Consider the following 14775-nt stretch of genomic DNA (forward strand, 5'->3'; position numbering starts at 1 on the left):
GTCAAGAGAGAGAGAGATGAAGGGGTTGGGAAAGGAGGCTCAACAGGCATCTTCTCCCCGCCGCCCCCGCACAATGCACCATTGACTTCTAAGCCAGAGATATCAGGAACCAAATGACCTGGTTGCCACCAATAGAACCAGAGGATGGAGTCTTGGCCGTCAGGGTTTTCAAAAATGGCAGACAACTGGTTCCCTAAAATGGTCCTCTTCAAGGGATGTCCATCCTGAGATTCCTGGGACGGTGTGATTGTAAGCTCCTCAAGGCAAGGACCTTTTTCCTGATCTTGTTTATGGATTTTCTCTATACAGCTATGTCAACTTGCTCACTTTCTGGAGCCACATAAGAAGCAGGTCACACACTACTAGGTGGGCAGGCTTCATTAGGTTTGCGGGATCTCCTTTGGTGTTTGAGATCACCTACCAGAGCCACAATCCGTTTAGGGTGAAAGAGTAGCTCATCCTAGGAAACTGCTGTCAGTAGCAGAATAGAACCCAAAATCCACCCCTGACTTTCCCAAAGGAAAAGATGCCCTTTTGTTTGTGGCTGCATTGGGATTCAGAAACCCTTTGCTGATCTTCTGCAGATCGTCCAGAGAGCTACCAGTAAATCAGTCTTCCTTCTGCCTGTCCCTGGGATATAGAAGGGATTTCAAAGTGGTGACTTCTCTGTTGGACAGCATAGTAGTAAGGTCTGATAGAGTTTCTGTCCAACTGTCCAGAGAAACAGATTTCAATTTGAATGTTGTGGTTCTGAAAAACCAGACTTCTGCTTCAAAAATTCTGGTAGATGCACCAGAATCTGCCATCGTACTTTGGATAGATCTGTGACATTCTCACTCAGGAACCAAGACCTTATTATTATTGCCACATTAGCATCAGTGAGCATTATACTTCTTTGCAAAATCAGCGTTCCCACAAATATTTTTATTTCTCTCTTCATTCCAAACCAGCTCCTGTATCACCACCAAAGCCAAGCACTGGAATGGATAACTAGTCACATGGTTTCAAAACTACAAATCCCATCATGCAGTGCGCACACCAGAACACTGTTGAGAGAGAGAGAGAGAGAGAGAGAGAGAGAGAGAGAGAGAGTGAGATCCCAGAATACAAAACCTATGATGCATTGCCATAGGTTGTCAAAACAAAAACACATGTGGTAATATCAGCGGCATTGCACTGAGCACATGAGAAGTGAATTTTAGTTCAGACCACAAACTTTCTTTTCCATTCTGTTGCTTGGAGCCTTGAAGATCACACTGGTGATGGAATCCCTCCTGTGGATTTTTAACACAACCCAAAGTGAAGTGATTTATCTGTAGCAATGTAATTCATCTGCATCAGTCATCTTCTCACTCTAGGTTTTGCTGCAAGATTATTTTATGGCCAACTGTGGACGTATCTGAGATCTTGGTCATTTCTTCTGCCATCCTCAAGAGATTTTCTAGACGGAAGCCAAAAGAAGAACCAGATGAAGTTCTGGAGATCACTGATGATGTTGGGACTGGCAAAGCAGAGCAAGTCAAAAGAGGAGCCTGCTTACCCACGCCTGACCATGATCATGTTGGAAAGAGGGGTCATTTTCTGGCTTGCAGTGTTGATGGCCACATTCAAACCAAATGCATTGTTGGAATAGGACACACACACACAGAGTACCCAGTAGATAGATAGCAGCTTCCAGAAATCAGACAGAAACCTTTCTCCTACTACTGTTCACAGCTGCAGCTCACATCATAAAGCCAATAGTTACTCTTGTATAGATGGCTGGGATCCAAGCTTGGATCCCCAGATGCTGGACTACAACTGCCATCACTCCCTGTCTGTGGCAGCAGGTGATGGCAGTTGTAGTCCAACAACATCTGGGGATCCAAGGTTGGGAGCCTCTGCTCCATGCCTGCCTATCCAGAAGGGTTATTTGTAAAATGGGATACTCATGAAGCCATTCTGAAAGCCAGTGTGGAGTAGGCCCAAGGAGGCCCATCTAGTCCAGCATCCTGTTTCACACAGTGGCCCACCAGATGCTGCTGGAAGCCTACAGGCAGGAGTTGAAAGGGGCATGCCCTCCCTCCTGCTGTTACTCCCTTGCAAAAGGTACTCAGAGGCATCCTGCCTTTGAGGCTGGAGGTGGCCTGTAGCCCTCCGACTAGTAGCCATTGCTAGACCTCTCCTCCATGAAGTGATCCCAACCCCTCTTAAAGCCATCCAGGCTGTTGGCTGTCGCCACATCTTGTGGCAGAGAATTCCACAAATTGATTATGCGTTGTGTGAAAAAGTACCTCCGTTTGTTGGTTAGAAAAGAGCTGGATTTCCACCCTGAAAAGAGCTGGATTTCCACCCTGCTAGGCAGGGAGAACCATGAAATGGTACCTTGGCCCGCCCTCACAGGATCATAAGAAGAGCCCATATGAATCATACCCAAAGTCTGTCAAGTCCAGCATCTTGCTTCCCACAGTGACCAAACAGATACTTCTGGGAAGTCCACAATCCATCCATGATGACAGTAGTCCTCTCCTGCTGTTGCTCCCCAGCAACTGGTAGCCAGAGGCAGGTTGCCTCTGAACTGGGAGGTTCCATTGAACCATCACGATTAAAAGTCATCAACAGATGCCTCCTCCCCTGTGATTTTTCTAAAGTAAAGTGCCGTCAAGTCGGTGTCGACTCCTGATGCCCACAGAGCCCTGTGGTTGTCTTTGGTAGAATACAGGAGGGGTTTCCCATTGCCTCCTCCCGTGCAGTATGAGATGATGTCTTTCAGCATCTTCCTATATCCCGACATAGGTGTTTCTCATAGTCTGGGAAACAGACCAGCAGGGAATTCAAACCAGCAACCTCTGGCTTGCTAGTCAAGTCATTTCCCCACTGCGTTTCTCATCCCCTTTAAACCAATGGCCATCACCACTCTTGTGGCAGTGGGTTCCACAGATTAATTAGGCAGTGCACAAATATGCACTTGGTTCGGTCTGCCCTTGATCCACCACCGATCCATTGGGGTGGATGTCCCTGATCACTGTGAAGCTAAAGTGGGGTCAGCCTGAGACTCCTGGAGGGCAAGCTGAACAAACACACAGCAAACTGACAACTTCTGGGAGGAGGAGGTTTTTCGGAATGACAAGTCTGTATCTTAAACAACCAATGCAGGGGCCCACACAAAGAAGGGCTCGATGGCTCGCACCAGCACCCCCTGGTTTCATAAAAGCACAATTGACATTTCAAGAGGCAAAGAGGATGCTTGGTTCTCTTCCCGCTGGCTTCATCCCAGAGTCATCATAGCTACATTTGCGCGGCTGCCAGATGCGATGTAAGAAAATAATGCCAGGCCTGTTTCTCTTTTTTGTGTGTGTGCGTGGATAAAATCAAGTGCCGTTAACTCAGTCTCTGCTTCCAGACATGCATATGGTTGTTGCACTAAATGACAACCCGCTCCTAAACTCGTTGGCCATGATCCAGACACACACACGCTTCCATGCCCGGAGGGATTTCCCCTTTCTTCTCCCCACCCCGCCACACTCCCGAGCAGCTCCATGTGCCATTTATAGTTAAGAAAAAGAGTTTAGATTTTTAGAGTTCTTCCCCTTTAGAATTTGTGATTCGGCTCTTGAGAGCTGCAGTGTGACTGGCATCGCACTGCACATATTTATCAATACACATGCACAGAGTTCCCTCTAAGGCGTGTGCATGTGCTCGTGCTCACAAGTTTTTGGATGTCCGCTCAGTTAATTTTAGATCCCGCTCAGGTTGAATCAGGAATGCCCCACTCTGAATGCATGTCCACACACACTGCCTTGATTGCCCACAACTAAATTCATTCCGTACACAGATCAAAAAAATTAGAGAGAACACTGCACGTGCATCATTCATATATGAACAGCTACATTCTGCACCAGCCAAAGTTGGTAACAATACATCAGACATCCAGGTCTTCTTACACTATTCGTGCTGCTGCTGCTGTTACTACTACTACTGCTACAATTTATACACCACTTTTCAGCAAAAGCTCTCAAAGTGGTTTACACAGAAAACAGACAGATGGAGAGGGTTCCATGTCCTAAAGGGGCTCAATGTCTCAAACAAAACATAAGCAAGAGCCACAGGAGGGCTGGAAAGGGAAGGAATAAACCCTGCTATTTTAAATTTTAATATGTGTTTTTTTAAAAAAAACTTATCGAGATTTTTTACCTGTTGTATGAATTATAACTATTTTGTATTGCTTTTATATTATGTTTTTACTTGTACACCACCTGGAGATTTCTATATCAGGAAGTACAGAAATACGATAAATAAACAAACATAAGTGAGTCACCGCTTTAAAAGAGCTTCTATGGAAAACAAACAAATGGATCATAGAACAAATCAATCCTAAATTTTCACTCGAGGTACCAATGACCAGGCTCAAACGATCATACTTGGACACATTATGCAAAGACCCAGCTCCCTTGAGAAGTCTATAATGTTGGGGAAAGTGGAAGGAAAGAGAAAAAGAAGACGACCAGCAGCAAGGTGGATGGACTCGATGACGACAGCAATGAATGCACCACTGCAGAGACCTGAAAGGCCAAGTTGAAGACAGATAATCCTGGAGAGAATCTATCTAGGTGGTCGTAAGAGCCAACACTGACTTGATGGCACTTAATCAGTCAATCAGTGCTCAGTTAGCAGGGGCTAATTGACTTCCCTTTCACCATCATCATCATCATCATCATCATCATCATCATCATCACTTCCAAGCCAGAAAATGTTGTGCTTTGTTGGACGTAGTCAAGTTTAAAAATGCACCTGTTTTTTGCAGCATGTTGTACAGCAAAACGACATATGAGCACTGTTCATATGTATCATTGTAGTGAGCTTTGCAGGTGGTTTGAGGGAAAAGCTGTAAGAAAAAGGCTCCTAGTTGGCTTCAAAGCGGGTGAGCCCTACACAGGGAGGAACTTTTGGCTGACCCACTTCTGGTTTGCAAGTAACTGAAGCCCAAAGGAAGGCTGTGTGTGGATGTTAAGACAGCAAACATTTCAGATCTGTTTTTGGAAGTTAGTGTTGTATTTATTCCCTCACCCCCCACCCCCCGAGAAATCAGACAGAATAGTTTTCAAAAGATGTGAACGTAGCATGTAAGTCATGGGGTTGAAATTAAGGGAGACGGAACATAGTCTACTGTATTTATGTGCACAACGTCACCACAACAATGGTGAATTCTGTTTTCTGTTGAAAACTATGGGTTGTAGGCACAAAAATCTCTCTCTCTCTCTCTCTCTCTCTCTCTCTCTCTCTCACACACACACACACACACACACACCATCCTGTAATAGTTCCCCTACGCCACATCCCTTACAACAGCCTGACTTAAAACTGCAACAAAACCCCTTTGTTTAGGAAGGTAACAAGCACTTCGACAATCCTTCTGGGATGCCACATCTGTCCATCCCAGCATCCTTTGCCATATGTTCCAGTGCCAAGACTTGGAGCTGATCTGCTTCTGAAACCAATGACGAGCAGAAGTCCAAGGGCAATCGGAGGCTTCCGGTGTGTGTAAGCTAGCCATTGTCAATAGGGTTGCTAACCTTCCAGAGTCTCCAGGAACTGACATCATTCCCCAGGTGACTACTGGAAGCAATCTTGGGGATTTAATTATTTGATATTGTGGGAAATAAAGGAGGAAATGGGGGGGGGATCTCAAAGTGTAATGCATGCTCTCCGATGGCCCTTCAGTACTCCTTGGCCATGACCGCCCTCTGATTCCTTGCCTTCCATGTCACCAATCAGGTCGCTTGTCACTCTTTGGAGTCAGAGTCATGACAGATACTTCAGGACATTCCCAGCCAAGGTGGACCACCTGAATGTTTGGGGCATCCCAAAATTCACCAGAAAGAAAGAGACACCCTTCTGTTGCGTGCTGCAGGGCAATATCTTCCCACCATGCCTCTATTTCTGATATCACCAGATTGCCTTCCGGCATCTCGATCCACTTTGGATTGGCTGGGTTTGTTACAGATAGGTGTGGCCATTGAAGACCCAGAATGGAATTGGCAGCCACATAGTAATTTTGAAGGAAATGGTATGAGGATTGGGACGAAGACCTTACATAGGAACATAAGAAGCTGCCATATACCAAGTCAGACCATTGGTCTATCTAGCTCAGTGTTGTCTACACAGACTGGCAGCAGCTTCTCCAAGGCTGCAGGCAGGAGTCTCTCTCCACCCTATCTTGGAGATGCTGCCAGGGAGGGAACATGGAACCTTCTGCCATGCAAGCATGCAGGTGCTCCTCCCAGAGCGCTCACATCACCTAAGGGGAAATATCTTACAGTGCTCACACATGTAGTTTCCCATTCAAATGCAAACCAGGGCAGACCCTGCTTAGAAAAAGGGGGACAATTCATGCTTGCTGCCCCAAGACCAGCTTTCTCCTGCAGTCCATCACTGTCTCTCATCTTGGGATTGGATGTGCCCACAAGAAACAATAGCGAGAGACAAAAAAATCCAACCTTCAGGGTATTTTTATGACTACAGAGTGCCATTTGATACAGTAGAAAGCCTTGCCAAGATGAATCTAGCGGGGACGTTCGCTCAAGTTTTAGCATTTCCGCACAAACCTCCAGTCAGCCTCTTGAAAAATGCTTCAAACTTTTCTTTTTATGACAACCAATGACCACTTTACAGATGGATAGTGGTGAGAAGGAGAGCTGGTTCTGCGGTGGTGAGCACAAATGGTCCCCTTTTGCTTACCCTAGTTTGCATTCGGATTAGCTGACTATATGTGAGCACTGTAAGATCTTCCCCTTAGGGGATGGGGTCATAGCTCAGTGGAAGAGCATCGGTATACTGGCAGGCAGAAGGTCCCAGGTTGAATCCTTGGCAGCATCTCCAGGTAGGGCTGGGAGAGAGACTCCTGCCTGAAACCTTGGAGAACCACTGCTGGTCAGCAGTGCATAGACAATCCTGAGCCAGATAGATCAAGGGTCTGAACTGGTATAAAGCTACTATATACTCGTATATGGTATAAGGTACACCTTACCAGTATAAGGCTTCCTACCTACTTTCCTCTGAAATGATGGACTACATCTCCCATCATCCGCAGTCACAACGGGCAAAGGCCACTGTGGCTGGGGATGGTAGGAGTCTTAGTTCAACAATCGCTGGGGACCTAGGGTTTGGAACCTCTGCTCCAGAATATTTTTTCCCAGATATACACATCACTTTACACACAATGAGGTCATTCACATAATCAAAAACTCTGTTCTGCCTGGGTTTTAGAGCTGTGTGTGCTCCCAATTTTCAGTTGTGTGGAAGGAAGGTAGGAGGAAAACCTGGGTAGAAGTTAATGTGGTGAAGCAAGGTAGGGGGGAAAGCTTCCACACAAACTTCTACCCAGGTTTCCCTCCTACCTTACTTCCACAATCCACATAACTGAAAACTGGGATCATATACAACTCCCAAACCCAGGTAGAACAATTCTTGATTGTGTGGATAACTTCAGTAACTTGAAACTGAGGGAAAGCTTCAGTTCTGAACTGATTCCACGGTATTGTACCATTTCAGAATGCAGGTGGGAGATCACAGGGTCACATGCTTCTTCACAACGAAATCCCTACATATAGAGAATTAGCAAGTCGGGAGATCATAACCTTTCTCCTTGACATGCTGACTTTATATATGTGGGCAATTTGTTTTGTAATACAGAAGAAGCATTCGATCTTATGGTTTCCCCACTTTTACTAACTAGAGTGACAATCCAGAAACAAACCCTTGGCCACAATTCACAGCCCACTTACACTGGTGTAGCCCAAATGAATGATATTCATGGGGAAACAGTCACATCAACCTCCGAATATGAAAAACCATTCTAGAAGTTGAAAGCAACATTCATTTAAGACAAGCCCGGCTTCAAGCTTTGCATGTTTACTCGGATGCAAGTCCCCCCTGATTTCAATGCAGCTTACTTTCATGTAAGCACATTTAGGATGGCATTTGCAAAAACGGTGTCGCCGGTCCCTATAAGAGCATCTCCTTTGCTGACAACTTTTTAAAAATCTTTAGACACATTTATTCACTTAAGCTTTTTTACTAGACTTGTGGTTTTAAATGGTTTTAAGGTTTCAATTTCTGTTTTGTTTTGTTTTGTTTGTTGTAAACTTCCCAGAAACAGAAGTTTGGAGTGGAGTACAAATAGAATCAATACTATCTATCTATCTATAGCCAGATCCTGTGCCTGCTTCCTTGGAAGTAAGTCCCATGGATTTCAATGGGCCTTACTGCAAAATAGATGTATACAAAATTGAAGCATTAATTTAGATTTTTAATTTACGAGTCAAACTAGGACTAAGTTGCTAATTCCTTGTGTTCCTTCTTTTAAAATCACTTAAAAATATATAAATGTTCTCACATCTTGGCCTTTTCTCAACTGCGTGTCCAACATGACATCATGCAATGATGTTCTCTAAACAAACGCACAAAATGGCCATTTCAGAGTTCTTTTTCTAGTGTCAAGTTACTCTCTATTTAGTATCATTATTTCAGAAATGTCCATTATCTCAGGAGGTGTCTGTCACCAATATGTTTGGTCTCTTACTCTGTTTTCATAATAGCATATTTATAAATTAAAGAATTGAGGAAAAGCTAAGAAAAGACCAGATTTTGAAATAATATACATTATTTGTGTATGCCGTTGTGGGGCACATATTTCATGTCTAGATGCTCGTGTGGGATTTCTTAGCAAGTTTCTCTCTCTCCTACACTGTAGGGCGTTGGTTCAGCTAGTAATGCGATCATTTCAGATAGGCAAATGCTTTATCTTTTGCATTAAGGGAATACAACATGATAAATCTGTACGCAAAGGAGCCACTGGTCAGGGAAATATCCTCTTTAGTCAGTATACTGTTTCATTTAAAGTTTTATGAAAACTGTCTTATGGAGAAAAACATAGATACAGTCTCAGGTTGCAATCCTATATGCCTTGACCTGAGAGCCATTTCCCCTGAATCCAAGCAACTCCAAAGAAACATGCACAGGACTGGACTCTTTATATAATTTGCAATTATCCAATGCAACAAGAATTAACCCCCAAGGAACTTTGCTTTGACTGGGTTCCTCTCTCCTTTTTCTTCTCAAAGAAATATTCGCCAGCACACAAACATCATGTGCACAGTACACAGTGTCCTGTTGATAGCTCTATTTTAAACGAAACTATTCTAGCATTCTCTCTTGTGTAAGCAAGACATGTGGCAACAAATCTGCCATCTCATCAGTATACACAGAAATCTTCAACAGTTCAGCCCAGAAGGGTTGCTTATTTATCGTATAGACGTTTATGGAGCGGCCAGTTCAAACAGACGGCATTCAAATGCTCACACAAACGACTACATTCTGAGGACAGGCGTTCATCTTCACTCTCTCTTGTCCTTCCTCTGCTTTCCAGAAATCACAGAAGATGCCCATCTCATTCCAAAGTCCCAAATGTTGCTCTCCTTACCTGAATAAGACTTTCTCATCCCCAGTGCCATATTTCCTCACCAGCTGATGCTGCCCTTCTCAGCCCCAGCCTGAATTGGAGAGCGAGCGCGGAGAAAGTTTAAAGGCAGATTTTAAAGTATTCTCTAAGGTACTGGCCAGAAGCATCAAGCCCATCTCTGTGGTATAGAGAGATCATTAATGGGCATTAGAAGCAGGAGACCATTACGACTTTCAGAGAGCATTAAAAATGCATGGCCTCCAAGAGTTGCTTTCTGGCAAAGTTGGAACCCTTTCTTGGACATTGGTCGGCGCTCCTCCGCCTGTGAAATTTTGCTTAAATGTGTTATTTTGCAAATGCCAGGTTTTATTTTCTCATCTTCTAGAATATTAGGTGCGCGCGGGGGTGGGTGGGGGTGGAGTAGAGGAAAAAACACCCGCTGTAACCAGATCCCACAGTACATTAGGCCTGTCTGATGTAAGAGCTTTTCAGGGGCAAAAACAGTCCAAGCTGCTGGTTTTGTTTAAGGTGAATTATTGATGAAGAACGCCAGCTACCAGGACGGTTGTAAACATTTACAAGAATCACGTTTGCTAAACGTTTGGGCATAATTGCCCAAGAAACACCTCCCTCTGTTTCTGGTAGTGGTGACTGAGGATCTCTCTGGACAAAACTGTAATATTCTCACTGAGATACATGGGTGTGTTTGAGATAAAGGGGCATTTTTGACTTTGCTGGTGAAGTTCTGCAGCTTTCTATGAGGAATTTAAATGATAGAAAAAGCCCTGATCTCCAAGGTCAGGTGGCACAAAGCCACTAGGTTAAATGGATTTAGGAAGACTGGACAAATTCAGAGGAACATGGGAAGCTACCATATACCGAGTCAAACCATTGGTCCCTCTAGGTCAGTATTGCCAACACTGACTGGCAGCAGCTCTCCAAGGTTCCAGACAGGAGTCTCTCCCAGCCATACCTGGAGATGCTGCCAGCAATCAAACCTAGAACCCTCTGTGTGCAAAGCAGATTCTCCTCCACTGAGCAACAGCCCTATCCCCTAAAGGGAATATCTTATAGCAGACAGTTCTCACATGTTGTCACCCTCCAAATGCAAACCAGGGCAGACTCTGCTTAGCAAAGGGGACAATTCATGCTCACTACTGCAAGATCAGCTCTCCTTATGGAGAGCACAACATTCTCAGGTCCCATGTTCCAGCATCCTCAGCATGGCAAATGCAAAGACATAGGAAGCTGCCATATACTGAGTTAGACCATTGGTCCACCTAGCTCAGAACTGTCTACACAGACTGGCAGCGGCTTCTCCAAGGTTGCAGGCAGGAATCTCTCTCTCTCAGCCCTATCTTGGAGATGCTGCCAGGGAGGGAATTTGGAACCTTCTGCATGCAAGCAGGCAGGTGTGCTTCCCAGAGTGGCCCCATATTCTAAGGGGAATACCTTACAGTGCTCACACACGGAGTCTCCCATTCAAATGCAAACCAAGGTGGGCCCTGCTTAGCAAAGGTGACAATGCATGTTTGCTACCACAAGACCAGATCTCCTCCCAAAGAGCTTGCATGAAGTTTGACCCACAGTCCGTCTAGCCCGACATCCTGTTTCCTGCAGCTGCCAACCCAGTGTTCCATGGGAAGCTCATAAGCAGAAGCCTGAAAGCAAAACCCTCTCCTGCAGTTGCTCCCCTGCAACTGGTATTCAGAGGTAGACTTCCTCTCAACATGGAGGTTCAGTTTAGTGATCATGAATGTTACACACCAGTAGATCCCTCATCCGCCATGGCTTTGTTGAATGCCCTTTTAAAGACACCTGAGCCAGTGGGCATCATGAATACATTTTGATGTTCTGGTGAGTTCTGTGATGTATGTGTTGTGTGTTGTGTGAAGGAGGACTTGCATTTGCCTCTCCCAAATCTACTGCCCAGAATCCATCTCATTGGCTGATTCTGGGAGGCGAAAAAATATGTCTATGCCCTTTCTCGGCACCATGCATCTGTTTTTAATTAATAATTTTTCAGACAGGATGAAAACGATGATAAAACATACAGTGTGACAAAGAAACAATTAACGATAATGCATCGTTTTAATAAATGTTAGAATTATACAATTTTTGCCATGTCCCCCCTTTCTTTCCCCCCATTGTTGGATCCTCAAACCCAACAATGGATTTGATTTTTGTTGTTGGACTACAACTCCCATCATCTCCAGTCACAATTTTTAAAAAAGCCCCGGAATTTTCTGGCTAGCCTCTTAGAGAAGATGACCCAAACCCCGCTGATTATTAAGGTTTCCCCTTTGTGAAGCTGGTACAATCCCCTTTTTCAGATGGGACCACAGAACTACACAGCATTCCAAACTGGTCTGCCCCATAGATATGTGAAAGGACATTATGGTATGAGCAATTTCATTTCCAACCCCTTTCCCAATAATCCTCAACATACAAAATAAGCTTGGCTCGGCCAGCCCTAAAACATAAACCTGGACACTTCATTTCACTTCCGCAATGCTGTTTTATTAATAAAGGGAATAACTCTCCCAACCACGATTTATTCTTTCATTTTAAACACTGGGCTTTTACCGACTGAGCTGAGGTTGACGGGGCAGAAACTGAGGTGGTGTAAATGGGCATTGCTTGGTCTTTCCACCAAATTACTATCTGGCCCGCAGCTTTGCCAGTTTCAGTGGTGGAACTGTCGACATGGTGGAGTATTCCACTGAATCAAAGGGAAGAGCCATTGAAAGCCTTGGAGCCAAATGTCTCTCAGCAGCCAAGAGTCAGGAAAGAAGAAAAGGAAGCCTCCTCTTTTTTAGGGCCACAAGTTTTAATTGGTTTAAAGTGAATGCAGTATAGGTGCAGGCAGAATGCAGACTGGAATCAGGATTCAGAATGCAATTATTCTGCAAACAGAATGCAGATCAGAATCAGAAAATGCAGACTGGAATGATTCTGCTGGCAGATTGGAAGGCTTTTGCAAACAAAAGTAAGACTGGAATCCAAACACTATCAGAATGAGTCTGCAGGTAGGACACAGATCAGAATCAGAATGCAGAATACGGACTGGAATGATTCCGCAAACAAAGTGAAGTTTGTAATCCGAATACATATCAAAATAATTCTGCAGGCAGAAGGCAGTTCAGAATCAAACTGCACATCGGAATAATTCTGCAGGCACGATACAGGTCAGAATTAGGAAGCTGAATTGAATCATTCTGCAAACAATGCAGATCAGAATCAGAATGCAGAATGCAGACTGGACTTATTGTGCAGACAGAATGTAGATTGGAATCAGAATGCAAGCAGAATTCTAGGGTTCTAGGTTCGATTGCTGGCAGCATCTCCAGGTATGGTTAGCAATAGCACTTACATTTGCTATTGCTGGTTGAGCAGGCCTGCTCTATTGTGTCAAATTTTAGACGGTAAGCCCCTTGGGCAAGGGCCCCAATCTCTTGTATTCTGCATATTGCATCTTCTTCCCCTGCCTCCCCTTCCTCTGTTGTCCACCTTAACTCAACTGTAAGTCCCTCGGGGGCAGGACCTCTATACTGTGTGAACTGCAATGCATGTGGATGGAAGATTATTGTTGTAACGGTCAGTCACATCATAGGAGAGAAGAAGTCAACTTCCTCCCTCCAGCAGAGCCAGAATGAATCTGGAGCAAAGAACTCTCTAGCTGGGTGAAGTGTACAAAGTTTCCATTTCTATAAAATGCAACCCAATGGAGAGCTTAACTGCTGGTCCTGCTCTGCCTCCTGGTGGCCAAACGGCACAGAGTCGCATACAATGCATAAGAGGAACAGATGAAGAGCCCTGCTTGTCGAGGACCAAACTTGGAAGTTTTTCACACATGGCTCTATGCCTCGGGGTATCTGAAGAGCGAATCTGCTTCGCAGCAGATTCGAGGGATTAGATGGACCATTCGCACAGCCATCAGCATCTGCATCAACACCTTAATTGGAGAAAGCAGAAGCCCTGGAGTTTTTTTTTTCAAAAGCTGCTGGAAATAGAGGATTTTTTTTACTCTGGACATAACTCGGACTAAGCCAGAATTCACAGCCTCCATTTGGGGAGATTCAAAGCCCTGTCTGTCCTGGTCCCTGATAGCCCTCAGGGAGGTCGGGTTAAATCCAGCGAATATGTGGACTGGCACACTCCAATCAGGAGTGGATTTTGGGGGGGGAAGCCCTGTCTGTAAAAACTCCTGGGGATATAGGAAGCTACCTTATACTGATTCTGACCTTTTTGGTCTGTCTAGTTCAGTATTCTCTATACGGACTGGCAGCGGCTTCTCCAAGGTTGCAGGCAGGAATCTCTCTCAATCCTATCTTGGAGATGCTGCCAGGGAGGGAACTCGGAACCTTCTGCTCTTCCCAGAGCAGCTCCATCCCCTAAAGGGAATCTCTCCCAGTGCTCACACATGGAGCCTCCCATCCAAATGCAAACCAGGGTGGACCCTGCTTAGCCATTCATACTTGCTGCCCCAAGACCAGCTCTCCTCCCAAAAGTAAACTCCTTCAAGCCGGAATCAAACCAACGACCTAAGGATGCCCACAAAGCAACTCCCTCCACCGTCCTCTGCTCTATCAGCTGAGCTACCCAAGTGAGGTCCCTCGAGCCCAGTATTCTGCTCCCCACAGGGGCCAACTGAATGCCTCTGGCGAGCCCAGAAGCAAGGCATTCTCTATGTTATATAATAAATAACCAGTAGCTGCTTATCAATAATTTGGCAAGGACTGGGAGTCTGTAATGTCAACACACCAACAGCATCACAAAAGTGTGTGTGTGTGTGTGTGTGTGTGTGTGTGTGTGTGTGTGAGAGAGAGAGAGAGAGAGAGAGAGAGAGAGAGAGAGAGAGAGAGAGAGAGAGAGAGAGATATGAACAGATTACCCATGATAGAAATTATTTTAGAAACACAGGCTATGTAGGAAGCTGCCTTATACAGAGTCAGACCATTAGGCCATCTAGCTCCGTTTTGTCTGCACTGTTCAGTAGCATTGTTGGATTTTAAACTGGTTTGATGCATTTTTAAAAGCATGTTTTTACTGTATTGCTTATGAAGCCCTTATTGATTTGATTGTGTATCGCAAACCATCACTATAGTGAAATTTATTAATAAATAATAAGATAATAAAATAAGATGATGATGACGATGACGATGACGATGATGATGTTGATGATGATAGGAGAGAGAAAATAACAAAAGGAGAAAATAAATCAGAGCGGCCTCCGGACTGTGTGTGTGGATAGGTAGGTAGGTATATAGGTAGATAGACAGGTAGATAGATAGGTAGATAGGTGGATGGAGAGGAGAGGAGAGGAGAGGAGAGGA

General features: G+C 44.8%; 1 protein-coding gene across 4 annotated transcripts in view; it reads right to left on the reverse strand.

The window, feature by feature from the left end:
* Positions 1–14775, reverse strand: part of FGF13 (fibroblast growth factor 13) — a 263484-nt gene that overhangs the window by 50233 nt on the left and 198476 nt on the right. The gene's annotated exons all lie outside the window — the stretch shown is intronic.

Source organism: Hemicordylus capensis, chromosome 11, assembly GCF_027244095.1.
Source record: "Hemicordylus capensis ecotype Gifberg chromosome 11, rHemCap1.1.pri, whole genome shotgun sequence".
Lineage (NCBI taxonomy): Eukaryota > Metazoa > Chordata > Lepidosauria > Squamata > Cordylidae > Hemicordylus > Hemicordylus capensis.